Source organism: Scyliorhinus canicula, chromosome 4 (genome assembly GCF_902713615.1).
Source record: "Scyliorhinus canicula chromosome 4, sScyCan1.1, whole genome shotgun sequence".
Taxonomy (NCBI): Eukaryota; Metazoa; Chordata; class Chondrichthyes; order Carcharhiniformes; family Scyliorhinidae; genus Scyliorhinus; species Scyliorhinus canicula.
This window is the reverse complement of record NC_052149.1, coordinates 27,283,211-27,303,204: the sequence shown is the minus strand read 5'-3', so window position 1 is coordinate 27,303,204 and position 19,994 is coordinate 27,283,211. Positions and strand designations below refer to the sequence as shown.

Here is a 19,994-nt window from a genome sequence, read left to right as displayed (position 1 = left end):
GGGCTCACGAGAGACAATAGAAAAGCTGTGCAACCTGATAGCTATCACTGTCAATGCAAGCAGTGCAGGCTGGAGGACCTGGATGTCGTGCAGGAAGAAGTTTAATGACTTTGCACGAGTAACTAAGTGAATGCACTTTTCAAATCCACCTTCCATTCCAAGTCTTCCATTCACCACTTCACTTTTCCTCACCTCCTGACATTCTCCGCAAGTATGACTCATTTCATGTTCACAACTCTACCTCACACTCGCTTGGTTAGCAGTGCTGCATGCCCCACATCTCTCAGCTTACACACTGCCAGCTATTCAACCGTGACAACCACATTAACTAAACACATTTCTCATACTCACTGATCAGTATCTTTCTCTTTCAAGTCAAGGTGGCGCATAACTACACAAAACTGGATTGTCCTCCACAGGCCAGGCAATGAAGAAATGCACAAGGATAATTAGTTGAATATTATATGGAATATTGTTTTTTTTTAAAACAAAGTTGGCTTGGAACATTTGTTTTGTGGTGGTGGCTTTCATTTCAACATTGTGGCTAAAAATGATAACTATCAGGGGCGAATAAGGTGTGGGGATAATTTAAAATTTTGTTCGCTGATACCATATTTGGATGAGGTGGTCACAGACATCTCCACCATAAAAGTAGTATGTTGGTTGCCTCCTCTTCCTGCCTCCCGTCCACCTCATCAGCTCTCCATTTTGTTGGTTGCAAAGGCAGTTCCCTCGCGATGACAAGATTAAGCAGGATACAGCAGATCACAATAAATCATGATACACGCTCCAGCAAATACTGTAGAGCTTGACTGCAAAACCATTGCTTCAATACCCCAATGCTCCAGCACCACGATGCTCTGACACCCCAACGCTCAGTGATGTTGTGTGGTAGCATAGGTCTCATGACATGGGTGGGTTGCTCACTGGATTTATGAGTCAGGGTAGTTAGTAAATAGCCCATGCCACATAGCAGTCACCGTCTGCTTTGTCACGGAAACTCAAATACTCAGAACAGTGGACTGGCGCAGAATGAAGGTATCTTGACTGTTGCCAGGATACCTAGCTTTCAGCTGCATGAAGTGCTGAGCAAACCGCACAGACAGGGGATGGGTTCCTCACGATTGCAGGACACAACTTCATTTAAACGTGGCGCCTGCCAAGTCACATGTGTGCGCCGCGGGAGAATCTGTCATCCTGGCAGAGCCATGTACATGCTCTCCCTGCTTCTCTCTGGTCTGACAGGACATGATGTACTCATCTCTCCCAGCATAGAGTCAGTCATTTCCCTTTGCAGCAGTTGGAGATGTCACCTACTGTAGTCTGGAAGATCCTGAGGAGAGGAAATTCATGGCCATGGTCATCTCCCACTCATTGGCAGTAAAATCCTTATCCTGTCCTGAAGCAGCAGCTCTGTCTACAGGAGGTGGCAGGTTTCCATGACCAGCGTCTTTGTAAAACAGACGGTGTCCACACTCCCCAGGCTTGGGTTCCAGTAAGAGAAATACCCCCTGGAGACACTGAGTGGATTAAGCCTCACGCTGATACCTCTTCCCTTAACTCCTGTTCCTTTTGTGTGCAGCTTGTCCTCTTCTCTTTTAACCTCTGTTCAATCTTCCTGACATGCTACAAGCCACATGGGATGGTAACTATAGCACTGAGAGCACGTGGTTTGATGAGAACTCTTGGAAGTCAGTCCCAAGGCATTCAGCACATGTAGTACCACTCACTGCCTTCCACCTTTGGCAACTTTAACCAGTTCAGAAACCAATTTCACTTGTACAAACTCAAAACAGAACCAATAGAAATTGGTAAACAACTAAATTGAAAGTAGTCAATGATCCCTTTCAATTTTGTAAGTAGGTGGTTCCTACTGACTGCTGGAAGTATGTTCAGCTGTTTGTGTTTAAGAGAGGGCATTAGCAAGAGCAAAGAGGTTGAACATGTCAGTGCTGGGGCCAGATCAGCATTTCAAGCTGGCTGAGGCCACAATCTGCCTGTTCCACATATGTCTGGCATACCATCCTAATGCTTGTGCAAACACCCTCACCAAAATTGCATCTGCTGCAGGCCATGCCAGAAGTGAGTGAGTGAGTGAGTGAGTGAGTGCGTGCTTGCCAGAACTCATTTTGGTGCCAAACCACCCATCGCGCCTTCAGCTGTAATGGAGCTGAACTTTGTGGTCATCAACTTTACATAGATCTACACTTCACAGCTGAACTCAATGTCCTGTGCTAACTGAAAATCCTGTAAGTGGTGCTAAAATATACTTTTGTAACTTTTAGGTTATAAAAGAAATTGTGTAAAAACTATAAATTCCTGATATTCATTTCCTATCCAGCTTTATGACTATCTTGAATATTCACCAGAAAAGAAATTTGTACAAATTGTCAGTGAAGCTCAATTCAAATATTTTATCTATTTTTAAAGGGTCATCTGGGCATTGTTTGTACGAGTTTGTGTTTATTCTTATTCTTGCATCGATCCTTTTGACCACTAATATTTTGTGTGTCATTTTTTTACTTTGAGTTTTGAGAAACCCCTTCTCACAGCAATTTACCTTTTCCACTCCTGGCATCTGATGACAGTATGAAACATTCTTGAGTTGAATATTACACGAGTCTGGTACAGAATTAAACTCCTTACCTTGCCCCAGCAATATGTGATTTTTAATCTCTGCTTCACAACCCACTTAGTGATTATTCTGCTTCACATTGCAACCATGCTTTGGCCTTTTGGAATAAGATTCCCACTTCACTCCCAGAATTGAATTGCAGCCAGATTTGTGCTAAGAACATGAACTGACTCATAAGTGGGTCTATTTTGAACACACTCATTTTCCGTGGGTTCATTCCAGCTAACGTGTGCCGAGGTTTTCATTCCAATGTTCTGCCTTGATATTAAACCCAGATTCCAGTCGAGCATGGCTTTTCTATCCCTCTTCACCACCTGATCTGTTTCATCTTTTTCTCTGGAAGTTTTATTGATGTTTATCTATCTTTTAATTAGGTATTTCATGTGGGAGGTATGTTGGAAAATGAAAAATGAAATGAATGAAATTAAAATCGCTTATTGTCACAAGTAGGCTTCAAATGAAGTTACTGTGAAAAGCCCCTAGTCGCCACATTCCGGTGCCTGTTCGGGGAGGCTGGTACGGGAATTGAACCGTGCTGCTGGCCTGCCTTGGTTTGCTTTCAAAGCCAGCGATTTAGCCCAGTGCTAAACCAGTTCAAGTCGGCCGAGATTTTGCTGGAGGATTGTACATTGTGGCATGTCTTGTCAGTTAGTTGGTTCTGTGCAAGTTTAGATTATTAAAAATGTTTGTCTGCAAAGCTGCTGGAAGTATGGGCTGTTAAAGGAGTGGCGAAGGTCACTGGGTAAGAACTGTGTCTCCTCAATCAATGAGATTTAAAAATTGAAAAACGAACAGCAGGAGGATTGGGAAGGAAGATGAATCAGAATGGGTGAATTAAATGTAGAACCAGGCACAGAAAGAGGGGAAAATTCTGATTTGACACAGAGAGAGAGAGAGAGTGAAAAGGGGCAGAAAGGAGAAAAAAATATAAAACTTGACATTTTTAACATCATCAGCAACAATTAACAACCACACCTTTCATTGAAATGCCACACCTTTCATTGTTCATTTATTGGGAAAGTGAGATTGATTGACAGTCATTAAGAATTACCACATAGTTAAAAGAGTATTTAAGCTGTTCGTTGTGAGACTTAGCAGTTTTTGGGGCAGCATGGTGGCGCAGTGGTTAGCACTGCTGCCTCACGGCGCCGAGGTCCAAGGTTCGACCCCGGCCCTAGATCACTGCCCGTGTGGAGTTTGCACATTTTTCCCATGTTTGTGTGGGTTTCACCCCTACAACCCAAAGATGTGCAGGGTAGGTGGATTGACGATGCTAAATTGCCCCTTAATTGAACAAAATGAATTGGCGCGGGATTTTCCAATCCCGCGGCAGAGTGTATACGCCGGCGTAAACGGCAACGCGTTTTACGATGGTGTGAACGGGCCGCTCCCACAACTAATTCTGGCCCCTACAGAGTGCACCTCTCCAGCTGCAGATCCCGGCGCGAACTGTGTGCCGCGGGATCCGTGCATGCGCAGTTGTGCCGGCGCCAAGGAGGACATACGCAGTGGCACCGGCATCAACGCGCGCATGCGCAGTGGCCTCCTTCAACGCGCCGGCCCCAATGCAACATGGCGCAGGACCATAGGGGCCGGCGTGTCGGAAAGGAGGCTCCCAGCCACCGAAGCCGGCTCGCCGATCGGTGGGCCCCGATCGCGGGCCAGGCCACAACCGAGGTCCCGCCGGGGTCAGAGCAGGTTAGAACGGCGCAGTGGATATGGTGATCCATTAAAATCCCCGTTGACTTTGGGGGGACTGGAAGATACCGCACGTGGGTGGGGCCGGAAAACCCAGGCCACGAAATAGAAATTTGAAAAGTTGAACATTCGGAGATGGTGCATAATTTTTTAATGAGAAACAATACATCATCGGGTCATTTAATTACATGAAGTAACAAAGAACAAAGAAAAGTACAGCACAGGAACAGGCTCTTCGGTCCTCCAAGACTGCGCCGGCCATGCTGCCCGTCTGAACTAAAATCTTCTACACTTCCGGGGTCCGTATCCCTCTATTCCCATCGCACTCATGTGTTTGTCAAGATGCCCCTTAAACGTCACTATCGTCCCTGCTTCCATCACCTCCTCCGCAGCGAGTTCCAGGCACCCACTACCCTCTGTGTAAAAGAACTTGCCTCCTACATCTCCTCTAAACCTTGCCCCTCGCACCTTAAACCTATGCTCCCTAGTAATTGACCGCTCGACCCTGGGGAAAAGCCTCTGACTATCCACTCTGTCTATGCCTCTCATAATTTTGTAGACCTATATCAGGTCGCCCCTCAATCTCCTTCGTTCCAGTGAGAACAAACTTGAGTTTTTTCAACTTCTCCTCACAGCTTATGTCCTCCATACCAGGCAACATCCTGATAAATCTCTTCTGCACCCTCTCTAAACCCTAGTAAGAAGTCTTACAACACCAGGTTAAAGTCCAACAGGTTTGTTTCAAACACAAGCTTTCGGAGCACTGCTCGTGTTTGAAACAAACGTGTTGGACTTTAACCTGGTGTTGTAAGACTTCTTGCTGTGCTCACCCCAGTCCAACGATGGCATCTCCACATCATCGCTAAAGCCTGCACATCCTTCTGGTAGTGTGGTGAACAGAATTGAAAACTTTACTCCAAGTGTGGCCGAACTAAGGTTCTATACAGCTGCACAATGACTTGCCAATTTTTATACTCAATGCCCCGGCCAATGAAGGCCTTCTCCACCTATGTTGCCTCTTTCAGTGACCTGTGGACCTGTACACCAAGATCTCTCTGACTGTTAGTACTCTTGAGGGTTCTACCATTCACTGTATATTCCCTACCTGTACTAGACCTTCCAAAATGCATTACCTCACATTTGTCCAGATTAAACTCCATCTGCCATCTCGGCGCCCAAGTTTCTAAATGATCTAAATCCTGCTGTATCCTCTGACAGTCCTCATCGCTATCTGCAATTCCACCAACCTTTGTGTCGTCCGCAAACGTAGTAATCATACCAGTTACGTTTTCCTCCAAATCATTTCTATATACTACGAAGAGCAAAGGTCCCAGCACTGATCCCTGTGGAATGCCACTAGTCACAGCCCTCCAATTAGAAAAGCACCCTTCCACTCCTACTCTGCCTTCTCTGACCTAGCCAGTTCTGTATCCATCTTGCCAGCTCACCTCTGATCCCGTGTGACTTCACCTTTTGTACCAGTCTACCATGAGGGACCTTGTCAAAGGCCTTACTGAAGTCCATATAGACAACATCCATCACCCTACCTATGGTGACCTCTTTGAAAAACTCTTATCAAGTTAGTGAGACACGACCTCCCCTTCACAAAACCGTGCTGCCTCTCGCTAATACGACTCCTTGTTTCCAAATGGGAGTAGATCCTGTCTCGAAGAATTCTCTCCAGTAATTTCCCTATCACTGATGTAAGGCTCACTGGCCTGTAGTTCCCTGGATTATCCTTGCTCCCCTTCTTAAACAAAGGAACAACATTGGCTATTCTCCAGTCCTCTGGGACATCACCTGAAGCCAGTGAGGATCCAAAGATTTCTGTCAAGGCCTCAGCAATTTCCTCTCTTGCTTCCTTCAGTATTCTGGGGCAGATCCCATCAGGCCCTGGGGACTTATCCACATTAATATTTTTCAAGACGCCCAACACCTCGTCTTTTTGGATCTCAATTGACCCAGGTTATCTACACACCCTTCTCCAGACTCAACATCCACCAATTCCTTCTCTTTGGTGAATACTGAAGGAGTATAACATAGAAACGTAGATAGAAAATAGAAGCAGAAGGAGGCCATACATCTCTTCTAGTCTGCTCTGACATTCATTATGATCATGGCTGATGATCGTTCAATACTCCGATCCCAACTTCCCTCCCATATCCCTTGATCCCCTTAGCCCAAGAGCGATGTCTATTTCCTTCTTGAAATTATACAAAGTTTTCACCTCAACTACTTTTTGTGGTAATGAATTCCACAGATTCACCACTCTCTGGGTGAAGAAATATCTCCTCACCTCAGTCCAAAAAAGGTTTACCCCTTATCCTTTAATTATGACCCCTAGTTCTGGACTCCCCCACCATCGAGAACATTCTTTCTGAATCTACCCCGTCTAATCCTGTTAGAATTTTTTAGTTTCTATGAGATCCCCCACGCACTCTTCTAAACTCCAATGAACATAGTTCTAATCAATTTAATCTTTCCTTGTATAACAGTCCTGCCATCCCTGGAATCAGCCTGGCAAATCTTTGCTGCACTCCCTCCACAACAAGAACATTCTCAGATAAGGACACCAAAACTAGACACAATGCTCGAGGTGTGGCCTCACCAGTGCCCTACAAAATTGTAGTAAAACATCCCTATTCCTAATCTTAAATCCTATCGCTATGAAGGCCAACATACCATTTCCGTTTTTACTGCCTGTTGTACCTGCGCACTGACTTTCAGCGATTGATGCACGAGGATACCAAGGTCTCGCTGAGTATCCGCCTCTCTCAATTTACACCCATTCAAATAATAATGTGCCTTCCTATTTTTGCTACCGAATTGGATAACTTCACATTTATGTACATTATACTGCACCTACCATGCTTATGTCCACTCCCTCAGCCTGTCCAAATCCCGCTGAAGCATCCTTGCAGTTCACTCTCCCACCCAATTTTGTATCATCTGCAAATTTGGAAAAACTACATTTAGTTCCCTCGTACAAATCATTAATATGTAATGTGAACAGTTGGGGTCCTAGAAGAGATCCCTACGATACCCCACTCGTCACTGCCTGCCAATCGGGAAAAGACCCATTTATTCCAACTTTTTGCTTCCTATCTGCTAACCAGCTTTCTGTCCATCTCGAGATACTACCTGCAATCCCATCCGCTTTAACTGTACATAGTGGGGACATAGCTTTAAATTGAGGGGTGATAGATATAGGACAGATGTCAGAGGCAGTTTCTTTACTCAGAGAGTAGTAGGGGTGTGGAACGCCCTGCCTGCAACGGTAGTAGACTCGCCAACTTTAAGGGCATTTAAGTGGTCACTGGATAGACATATGGATGAAAATGGAATAGTGTAGGTCAGATAGGCTTCAGATGGTTTCACAGGTCGGCGCAACATCGAGGGCCGAAGGGCCCGTACTGCGCTGTAGTGTTCTATAGTAAACTGCTTTGTGAGACCTTGTTGAACGCCTTCTGAATTATATAATAGGGACATTTTTTGAGAGTTTAAAAATTATTTTAAGAACTCTTGAATCTTTATACTTGCTATGGGATTGATGAGGTGTGTCCTACTTAGAAGAAATCAGATCACCTAATCTGACCAACCAATTACCGTTCTATTGTTTGCTTTCCAAGTGAGGGAATGAGTCATCAAGTATCACCTACTCACTAATGCTCACTTCAGGTTTGCTTAGACTTACTAAAGCGTTTGGCCACAAGGCAGCACCTGGTTGAGTATAGCACTAAGATGTTGGAGGATAAGTGGTCAATGGAAGGGGCGATTGTGCCAAAAGGAATTCACTCCATTGACCAGAGTTATATCGAATCCAAAAGAAGATTTCTATGGCCAACCGTTGCGGGAATCATTGCAGGGGTTTTCTGAGGAAACATCCTTGACTCCATTATCTTCAGTTTTTTTCATTGTCACCATTTTTCTGCTCAAAGCCTGGGTGGCTGTTTTCTGACAATTAGTCTTTACCTCTATTCACGGACTTTGAAGATAAAGCAGTCAATGTCAGCTTGGAAAGCATCCAGGCTGAGACTGACAATTGATCGGTGACAATTCTGCCAGCTAAGCGCCAAGCAGTGGTAAAGTTTACACAACAGGATGTCCCTGGATCAACGCCAGCTAGGCCCGGACATGAGCAAGCTGAGGGTTGAAGCAGGGTAAAGGTTGCATAGTCTCCTCCACAGCTATGTATCCAGCAGCACTCATCTCGATGGGCATAGACAAACCACTCACAAAGTACAATACCATCTTGGACAGAGGCACTAACTTGATCAATACCTCTGCCACTGAACCCAATGTACACCCGGTCCATTAGTAACAGGCAGTAGGCTGGATTCTCTGCCACCCCCACCCCCCGCAAACCGCTTGTGTCTCGGTGGCACGCTGGTGGCTGGATACTGTGCTCCTGCCACTTGTCAATGGGATTTCTTATTGAAGCCATCCCAGGCTGCTGCAAATCCCACTGGCGAAGGTGCACTCCCAGCGGGAAAAGTGAATCCTGATGACTGTAGAATTCCAGCCAGGAGCTGTAGTAGGTACAGGACATGTTACAGAAATCATACCCGAGGAGATCTGAAGAATCCTCTTTCAGAAGACATAGAAAAATGCAAGGAAGTAATATTGTTGGGTTGAGATTTTAGATTAAAATGAGTGACACAGACTGAACACCCATTTAATGTTTTATGGTGGTTTTTAATGATATTTCATGAGTGGCTACATTTATAAAGACTTGCCAACTTTGCGACTGAAACTTGACAAGCTGAAGGAAAAGAAAAAGCTCTTGCAACCTCTTTCCTAGTAAGTCAAGAACAGGGTAAATGCAGCAATCAAACAGATGGCACTCTCCCATATGCTCCTACAGAGATGGAGAAAATCTGCAGCTACCTTCCACCTCCACATAACCTTCTGTTACAATCTTGGGTCTTTTGTATAACTGTAATTTCTCTTAATGGCTCAATAGCATTTCCCATGAGCGCCCCTCACTCCCTACAATTGGGGAACTGTAACCTTCAGAAACCCACTGAAAAATGTACCCAGTGCATTCACAATTGCCCTACACACAATACAATGGCGAATATGAACTCAGACCAGACTACATCTGTTAACATGTTTATAATTAAATGGAAATATGAAGTAATACAGCAAAGAAAGTACAAGCTACTTAATATTATAAAACCAAGAAAATACAAAATAAGGTTTCATTCGGACAGTTGCCCTTTGTAAGAACCTCTTGTGAAGAGATTTTCAGCTTAAATACACCCTGCTTTACTGTCAAGGAGAGCCGAGATGCTTTTACCACCTTGCACTATGGTATTTGCATACCATATCACATAGGCTGCTCGGAAACCAGGAATTTACAGAGAGCCCCCCTTCTGATAAATCTAAAGAAAATGCAAGACATCCAGCTCTGTTTCTGCACTTTTAAAAATGAGTTTTTAGACTATGATGTTTAACTGTTTTTATGTGGAGCACCAAAGTGTTTTTCAGGAAAATGGGGGTTTTACCCGTGAAGCAGTGATGCCTCTTTCAGTCTGCAAATATTCACTCCATTCACCTACTTGCAAATAAATGGCTCTTTTATTAAATGTGCTACCAGCAATTCATTATGGCAACAAAAAGAATAGATTTGTTTCTGCTTACTGGCATTACCTGCAGTTTACATCAGTTCAGCTGGCTACAAGTTAAATTAGTGAATTAATCTGATCAAAGTTCAAAAATCCCTTTTGAGTTACCGAACACAACTTTTTTAACACTGAAAATCCACTTTCCCAGACTCTAATTAAAATGAAAGTCATCACACCTTCTTGCAGTTCTGAGATTGATTCACAGATCCTAGGCTTCAATTCACAGCAGATCAGATACAAAGGTGAGTGTCATAATTCAGGTATTCACATTTTATTCTTTGCTGATAATGGAGAATAATATAGATTGGAGAATATAATGGAGAATAGGGAAATGGTGGAGAAGCTGAACAATTACTTTAGTGTCTGTCTTCACAGAAGAAGATACAAAAACTCTCCCAGAAATACTAGGGAGCTGAGGGACTTGTGAAAATGAGGAACTGAAAGAAATTAGTATTATTAAAGAGGTAGTACTTGGAAATTAATTGGATTGAAGGTTAATAAATTCCCTGGATCAGATGATATACATCTCCAAATGCTGAATGAGCTGGTGTTATGTTGAGCCAGTCAGCTCTCAGATTGAAATCTGTGTTGGCTGATCATGATCCATTTTTTTGTATTGTAGTAATGTGGTGGGATAGCTACTGAACACAAAAGCACAGAACTCCAGTGATGACTTCTAAAATTTGAAGGATTAAAAATATTCCTGCAAAGAAAAGATAAAACGCACAAAAGGTAGCACAGTGGTTAGCACTGCTACTTCACAGCGCCAGGGTCCCAGGTTCAATTCCCGGCTTGGGTCACTGTCTGTGCGGAGTCTGCACATTCTCCCCATGTCTGCGTGGGTTTGCTCCGGTTTCCTCCCACAAGTCCCGAGAACGTGTTGTCAGGTGAATTGGACATTCTGAATTCTCCCTCCGTGTACCTGATCAGGCGACGGGGGGACTTTCACAGTAACTTCATTGCAGTATTAACGTAAGCCTATTTGTGACAATAATAAAGATTATTATTATTATAAAGACATAGTTAGCGAAGATCTCACAAGGTTATCCCAAAAATGCCTTACAAAAGGTACACAATGAAATGAACTTTTTGGCAACAGCTAAACTGTAAAGCCCAGGAAATGTACCCAAATCAAGGAATTTCTTTTCATTGCATACAGAAGTACATTCTCCGACTTCTCAGAACCATACGCGCTGAAGTAGTTTTCCAAAAGCAGATTCAGAAAAACAGCTTCACAAGTTGCTTTTCTCCATTCCCGTCTTTCCCAGTTTTTCAGCAAACTCCAACACAAAGAAGCTGGTCTTCAGTGGGTTACCCCCACCGGAATTCCACTCTAACTGAAAACCTGTCCTCAGAAATAGTGTTTTGGACTTTCATGTTTGCTTTCACAAAATCCTTTAAAATTGGGTTTCCGAAATATTAGGACCTTTCCTTCTCCTATATTACCTCTATTTTTGGATTAATACAATTTTTAATAAAATGTCTGCCCCTGTTTACTCACGACTCCTGTAAGCTGCAAATGTTCCTTCTTTTTCTCCTTTGAAGCTCTTAAGTATGCAATAATTACACAATGTCAACACTTAACCCCTTAATCTAAATGTTCAACCTACCTGTAAACTAAACCCACCATAAGACCTCATTACAAATATAAAGAGGTAATAACTTTACTGTTTCACTCCTTGTATACGCCAAAGACAATTTGACTCTGAAAATCTCTCCTTTTCTTCACCTTGTACACGCACAGACAGCTTACCTTACCTACACAGAATCTATGCATAACACACAAATATTGGTGCGTAGCTTTCTCAGAGTGGCAATCTTCGGCGGATTGCCACTCTCGACAGACTTGCTCGGCTGAGATTACAAAACTTCCTTGTTCAGGCTGGGCGAGACAGCAGCAGCGAAGCGTGCCCCCAGCTGCATCGAAATGGAGTACCTGAGTGGCAGAAAAGTGAGAAATACTGGTTTTTACAGCACTAACTTTAAAGGGACAAATAAAAGGTACGTTGGTCAGGGAGGGGAGGGGAAGTGGGTGTTGAAATGGTGCAGGGAGGTGGGAGTGGGTGATCAGCCGGAGATTGGGGGGGGGGGAGGTGGAGGTGTTGGTGCCAGACTGGAAATGGGGGGGGGGGGGGGTGTTGTTTGCAGGTTGGACCAGAGAGAGAGAGGAGGGTAGATCGGATCCAAGTTGCGATCCCGGTGGAGGCCTCCACTGTGGCCTGGCCCGCAATCGGGGCCCACCGATCGGCGGCTGGCCTTTCGGGCTGGGGGCTCTTTTGTTCCGTGCCGGCCCCTGTAGCCCAAGCCATGTTGCGACGAGGCTGGCGCAGAGAAGGGAGCCATGGCGCATGCACGCATTGGCGCCCGTCCTGCTGCACATGCGTGCATTGGCGCCGGCCCCACTGCACATGCGCAGACTCGTGGCACCCATCTGACGCTGGGGATCGGCAGCTGGAGTGGCTTGGGTCACTCCAGTGCCATGCTGGCCCCCTGTAGGGGTCAGAGTCGTTTCTCCTGAGGCCATGTTGACGTCGTCGAGAAACGCGACGGGGTTTATAACAGCGTCAACAGAGAATCCCGGCCAATAGTTTTTTCAATACTGATGGCATCAAGGTATATGGGATAGTGGGGAAAAATGGTGCAGAAGTAGATGCTCGGCCGTGATAAATTTGAATGGCAGAGCACGTTAAATGGTCTGAATGGACTACTTCTGCTCCTATGCTGTGCATGCCCCACCCATATATGCACACCAGCAACTGGCTTTGAAGAGGCCATTGGGGGTCAACTCAGAAACGGCCTCTTGACACTGACTTCAGGTAGCGATGTAACCACTGTGCTGGCGTTGGAATACCATTTTGGGTGAGGTTAAAATTCACCTTCCACATCCTGACCAAACAATTGCTACCACTATCCTTCCAATCAACTACTCTCATCCATTAACAGGCCACAATTACATGTGCATTCATTCTGTACACGTGAGGACAAATGGTTATCTAAACTTCTGGACTCCTGAAGCTATTTATGTGTAATTAAAGAGATTTATTCCCTTCAACAAATTGACTATTTTATTTCTTGGATTAGAGACAAAAGAAGGAAATATTTTAAAAAACACTAATTATGTTTTGAGCAAGTTCAAGCCAATTTTTCTTGAACTAGCTTTGTTCTCTCACCATGTTGCATTTATTTATTTCCTTCTGTTACCAACATCTGATGCAACATGTGTGAGAGAAGTAAATTGTTCTGCCTCAATTTTAAAAGCAAGGTTCAAGATTTTCTCCCCTTTTAGATTTATTACATTGCTTTATTTAAATAGAATGCAGAAAACATTTCCCAATGATTGATGGTGACTGTACTAGCTGTCTCCTCTTTAGCTATAAATATGTAATCTGCAAGCTTTGACTGAGTATTTCAAACACAGCCCAGGAAACCAGATGCTCAACACTATCAAACTTAAAATGGTTCAACCGGGGCCTCTGTGAACAAGAAAAGGTGGACAGAAATGGCAAAGATCCTAAAATATTTCAGTTTGGAGAGCTACTTACCTTCTGCTGTAGACTAATCTATGAAGGGCAAATAATAGCGAGCTGCAGTTACTGATCGTAAAGGGAAAAGCTGCTTATACTGCCACCAGTAGATCTTGTAAATACCCTTTTGACGCATTACCTCGAGGAAAGCTACTTTCACTGCATTGTATGTAAAATAATTAAATTTGATTGATTCAGGATGGCTTTCTTCAAATGTTCCTGGCATTTGAAACTCCAGCAGTGGCTGTCGGTTTAAAATAACGTGAAAATACTCCACTTTTTAAGATCTATTCTTTCATGGGATCTGGACATTGCCAGCAAGGGCTTTATAAAAAATTTAGCATGCTCAATTATTTTTTTTTTCAATTAAGGGGCCATTTAGCATGACCAATCCACCTACCCTGCACATCTTTGGGTTGTGGGGAAGAGACCTACGCAGACATGGGGAGAATGTGCAAAATCCACAAGGTCAGTGACCCAGGGCCGGGATCGACACCGGGTTCTCAGCGTTGTAAAGCAGCAGGGCTAACCACCGTGCCATCATACCTGTCTTTGTCACACCATAGCACAATTGCTTCACAGCTCCAGGGTCCCAGGTTTGATTCCGGCTTGGGTGATGTTTGTGCGGAGTCTGTACATCCTCCCCGTGTGTGCGTGGGTTTCCTCCGGGTGCTCCGGTTTCTTCCCACAGTCCAAAGATGTGCAGGTTAGGTGGATTGGCCATGATAAATTGCCCTTAGTGTCCAAAATTGCCCTTAGTGTTGGGTGGGGTTACTGGGTTATGGGGATAGGGTGGCAGGTGTTAACCTTGTGTAGGGTGCTCTTTCGAAGAGCCGGTGCAGACTCAATGGGCCGAATGGCCTCCTTCTATTCCAGAGGGCAGTTAAGAGTCAACCACAATACTGTGGATCTGGAGTCACAGGTAGGCCAGACCAGGTAAGGGTGACAGACTTAGAACATAGAACATAGAACAGTACAGCACAGAACAGGCCCTTCGGCCCTCGATGTTGTGCCGAGCTACTTAAACCCACGTAACCCGTATACCCGTAACCCAATAATCCCCCCATTAACCTTACACTACGGGCAATTTAGCATGGCCAATCCACCTAACCCGCACATCTTTGGACTGTGGGAGGAAACCGGAGCACCCGGAGGAAACCCACGCACACACGGGGAGGACGTGCAGACTCCACACAGACAGTGACCCAGCCGGGAATCGAACCTGGGACCCTGGAGCTGTGAAGCATTGATGCTAACCACCATGCTACCGTGAAGGACTTTAGTGAACCAGATGGGCTTTTATGACGATCAGTGATGGTTTCATGAGGCAAGTGAGTGCATTGGAGTTCAAGATTGGCAGGAAAAACAGTAAATAATCAAAAAGTGGTCCTTCAAAGAGGAGATAGTTTGGATATAGGCTAGACACATTGCTGAGGGGGGGGGGGGGGGCGGCACGGGCACGGAGTGGTGGGGGGAGTGGAGAAAGGAAGGGTATCCAATGCCAGAGCGCCGTATATGATTAAAGATGTAGAGATAAAAATGAAATCGAAAAAGAGGCTTATAATAAATGTCAGGTTCAAACTTCATTAGAGAACCAAGCTGAATACAAAAAACACAGGCAAGAACTGAGAAAAAAAAATAGATAAGATGCTAACAGAAAAGAGAACCCACAATTCTGTTATAAACTCATGAATCTTAAAAAGGTAGACAAATGAAGGGTAGGGTCAATCCAGGGAACGTAAAAGAGGTGGTCTTGTGGAGGCAGAAATCGTTGTTCCCATCTGTCTTTTTTAACCAGGAGGATGCTGCCAATGTCACAGCAAAGGAGGAAGCAGTACAGAAATAGGATATAATTAAAATAAAGAGGAGGTAATTCAAAGGTCGGTTGTGCTCAAAATGGACAAAACACTGTCCAGATAGGCTGAGGGAAATTATGAAGGATCTGGTTTTCTAATCCTTCTTAAATATGGGGTGTTCCAGAGGGCAGGAGGATTCCAGATGTTATACCTGTTGAAAGGTTTTGTGGTGTCTCAGTGAGTGGTCTGGAGGATTGTATGATTGAACATAAACCTTGTTGTGGTGACTCATAACCATATATACATGGCCAAGCTACGCTGTCTCCATGCCGGTTCCTGAAGACTCTCTCTCACACAGGCTATCATGTGACTTTCCACATCGTATTGTGGGCAGTTCCGTTTCCCTAATCCCACATTAACCCTTTCACTGCCTAATCACGAATACATTGCACCTCTCCTCAAGTTCCTACCCAAATACATCAACAATACAGTCTTTGCTTTCCACCCATTCTACCCGCCCGCCCTCCACAACTGCCATTTCTTTTGTTCCATCCTTTCGTTCCCTTCTTTACTTCTTTCTTTATCTTCCTGTGCTTGCTGGGTACTGGCAGGTCCCATTGTTCTGTTGGGGCTGTTTTCTTCACATTATTCTCTTCACAGATAACCTTAAAAAGAGAGGTTTCAGCCATCAATTTGATTTTTTTAAGTATGGGAATCAAATGGGAGGTGATTTTTAAAAACTGCCTGTTTAAAAACGTTTCTTTCATTCCATTGAGTTCAGCCACTGTGTGTTATGGTGTCAGCAATGGGCCCGTTGCTGCAGATTCCTTTCAGCTGTGCTCTGGATGGGCTCACCTGATTGCTACCGATTTTAAGGTCATTTCTGCTTTTTACTGTATTTTACTCACACGATTTGTGATCTGGCTAGGTTCTTTGCCTTTACATTTACTCGGATTCTTCTTTTCATCTGCACAGTGAATTACTTTTCTGCCTTTCAGCCTTTTAAAAAAAAACTTTGCTCAGCCTTCTGTGATCTGGCCAGGTCCCTTGACTCTACCTCTGCATTCAATCAGGTCCGGCTTTTCATCTGCACAGTGGATAATTCTTCTGCTGCCTTCCAGCTTTTTTCCCTTTCATTTGAATTTTGTTCAGCCTTTTGTGATCTAGCTCGGTCCTTTGACTCTGCATTTGATCAAGTCTGTAAAGGATCTCCACAGTCCCTGGTGGAGTCCTTCAGCCGCACATTTGCAATATAACTTTTTAGGCAATATCCAACTGTGTCCTCAATTAAAGCACATTTCACTCTCAGTCAGGCTTAAGTTTCTTTAGTTTTTTTATGCTTTTGAGAATTTTAATTATTTTTTTTGGAAATCTTTATTGCTACAAGTAGGCTTACATTAACACTGCAATGAAGTTACCGTGCTGGTTTAGCTCAGTGGGCTAGACAGCTGGTTTGTGATGCAGAACAAGGCCAGCAGTGCGGGTTCAATTCCTGTACCAGCTTACCCGAACAGGTACCGGAATGTGGCGACTAGAGGCTTTTCACAGTAACTTCATGCTTGTGACAATAAAAGGTTATTATATTATTATTACGGCGCCTGTCTGGGTACACAGAGGTAGAATTCAGAATGTCCAGATTACCTAACAGCACATCTTTTGGGACTTGTGGGAGGAAACCAGAGCACTCGGAGGAAACCCATGCAGACACTGCGAGAACGTGCAGACTCCGCACGGACAATGAGTCCCGAGCTGGGAATCGAACCTGGGATCCTGGCGCTGTGAAGCAACAGTACTAACTACTGTGCTACCGTGCCGCCATTTGGAATCCTTCTCCAGCTTCTCTGGGACTTCAGGATCCATTCTTTAATGCCATCATGTTGTAAGGCTGTTTGTTGTCTCAGTAAGCCATCTGGAGGCTTGTTTAGTTGAACATAAACGATTTATTGGTAATCTGTAATAACATATGTCACCAAGGTACAGTCCTACATGGGTGCTGGCTCCCTCCAAACTCTTCAAAACACTGTCTACCATCATGTGATTCTATATATTGTTGATGGTACTGTTTTCCCCTGTCCCAGATTAACGCTTGCCCTAACACCCTTCTCCCACAATACCTTGTTCAAAAGAGGTGAGAGAAATAAACCTAGCTACAGATAGGCCTGTCAACATAGAAACATAACAAATAAAAGCAGGTTAGGCCATTCGGCCCTTTATGGCTGAACATCCAACTCAGTAACCTGTTCCTGCTTTCCCCCAATACCCATTGATTCCCTTAGTCCCAAGAACTATATCTATCTCTTTGTGAAAACATACAGGGGCGATTCTCCAATATTGGGCCCACGTGTTTGCGCCGTTGTGAACGCCGTCGTGTTTCATGATGGCGCGAACCGGGCCTGGGTACGACAGATTCATGGCGCTGGAGTGGTTCATGCCACTCCAGCCGCCTCAGACGGTGCCAAATGGGCGCCGCGCCAACCCACGCATGCGCAGTTGGGCCGCTCCAATCTGCGCATGCGCGGGGGCCTTCTTTAGCGCACCGGCCCCGACCAACATGGGGTTGGTGTTCAGGGGCCGGCCGGGGTGGGAGAGGCCGGCCCACCGATTGGTGGGCCCCGATCGCGGGCCAGACCCCATCGGAGGCCCCCACCAGTGAAGGAGGCACCCCCCCCCCCCCAAACAGGCCACCCCCGACCGTTCCCGCAGAGTTCCAGCCGTCAGCGACCAGGGGTGAACGGCGCCGGCGAGACTCAGTCGTATCGGTGTGGCCGCTCGGCCCATCCGGCGCCGCGGCAAACGCGCCGGCGTCGTGACGTCGTGGCGCGGTTGCAGCGATTCTACGGCCCGGCGTGGGTTAGCCTCAAATGCTTTCTGTGGTAGAGAATTCCACAGGCTCATAAATCTCTGGGTGATATAAAGTTCTTCTCATCTCAGTGCTAAATGGTCTACCCCGCATTCTCAGACTGTGACGCTTGGTTCTGGACTCCCTCGCCATCAGTAACATCCTTCTTGCATCTAACAGGACTAGTCTAGGCTATTCTGGTAAACCTTCACTGCACTCCCTCCACTGCAAAAACACCCTTCCTCAGATAAGGAGAACAAAACTGCAGACAATATTCCAGCTGTGGTCTCACCAAAATCCTGTATAACTGCAGCAAGACATTCCTGCTCCTGTACTTAAATTCTCTCACTGTGAATGCCAACATACCATTTGCTTTTTTCACTGCCTTCTGTACCTGCATGCATACCTTCAGTGGCTGATGTACAAGGACACCGAGGTCTCGTTGCTCATTCTCCTCTCTCAACCTATAGCCATTCAAACAATAATCTGCCTTCCTATTTTTGCTGCCAAAGTGGATAACCTCACATTTATCCATATCACACTGCATCTGCCATGCATTTGCCCACTCGTTCGACTAGTCCATGTCACACTAAAGCATCTCTGCATCCTCCTCACAACTCGCCCTCTCATCCAGACTTGTGTCATCTGCAATTCTGGAGATATTACATTTAGTTCCCTAATCTAAATCATTAATATGCATTGTGAATAGCTGGGGTCTTCACATTGATCCCTGCAGTATCCCACTGGTCACTGCCTACAAATTGGAAAAAGACCCGTTTATTCCTACTCTATGTTTTGGTCTACCAACCAGTTTTCTATCCATATCTATAGAATCTGTACAGGCAGAAGGTGCCAATTCGGGCCCATCGTGTTTGCATCGATCCTCTGAAAAAGGACCTTACCCAGGCCCATGTCCTATGTCCTATCCCCATAACCCCACCTAATCTGCACATTATGGGATTGTGGGAGGAAACCGGAGCACTTGCAGGCAACCCCGCAGACACGTGAAAAATGTGAAATTCCACACAGTCACCCAAGGCTGGAATTCATAGAATTTACAGTTCAGAAGGAGGCCATTTGGCCCATCAAGTCACCATCAGCCCTTGGAAAGAGCACCCTACGTAAACCCACACCTCCACCCTGTAACCCAATAACCGCTCCTAAACGTTTTGGACACTCATGACAATTTAGCTTGGCCAATCCACCTAGCCTGCACATTTTGGACTGTAGAAGGAAACTGGAGCACCCGGAGGAAACCCACGCAGACACGGGGAGAACGTGCAGACTCCGCACAGACAGTGACCCAAGGTCGGAATTGAACCTGAGACCCTGAAGCTGTGAAGCAACTGAGCTAACCCCTGTGCTACCATGCCATTCGGATCCTTGGTGCTGTGAGACAGCAGTTCTAGCCGCGGTCCCCCCCCCCCCCCCCCCAACTATCCATCTCCATACACTACCCCCAATTCCATGCATTTTAATTTTGGTCACGGGGAAACGTTTAGAGACAATAATCTGGGAGAAAATGAATACACTTGGAAAAATACGAGTTAATAAATAAAAATTAGCACGTATTTGTTAAAGGCAAGTCATGTTTGACTAACTTAATTAAGTCTATTGATGGAGTAATGGAGAGGGTTGATGAGGGTAATGTGGACACTCAAAAGGCGTTTAAGTGCCATGTAATAGACTTGCCAACAAAATTGCAGCCCATGGGATTTGAGTGACAGTGGCTGCATTGATGCAAACTTGGCTCAGGGACAGAAAGCAGAGTCCTTATATTCAGACTGAAGGGGAGTTTGCAGTGGTGATCCCTTAAGGTCAGTGTTGGAACAGTGATCTTTTTTGATGTGTCTCAATGAGCTGAATTTGGGTGTG

General features: G+C 45.1%; 1 protein-coding gene across 2 annotated transcripts in view; it reads left to right on the top strand.

Annotated features, from left to right (window-relative positions):
- Window positions 1-19,994, top strand: part of LOC119964436 (dihydropyrimidine dehydrogenase [NADP(+)]-like) — a 918,190-nt gene that overhangs the window by 73,252 nt on the left and 824,944 nt on the right. Inside the window, exon 1 of one of the 2 annotated variants that reach the window (XM_038793914.1) lies at window positions 2,124-2,249. The exons of the other annotated variant lie outside the window; for it this stretch is intronic. The gene's annotated coding sequence lies outside the window, so the exon portion shown is untranslated. Of the gene's footprint in view, window positions 1-2,123; window positions 2,250-19,994 lie in introns of those variants that run through there. 2 annotated transcript variants of the gene reach the window in all.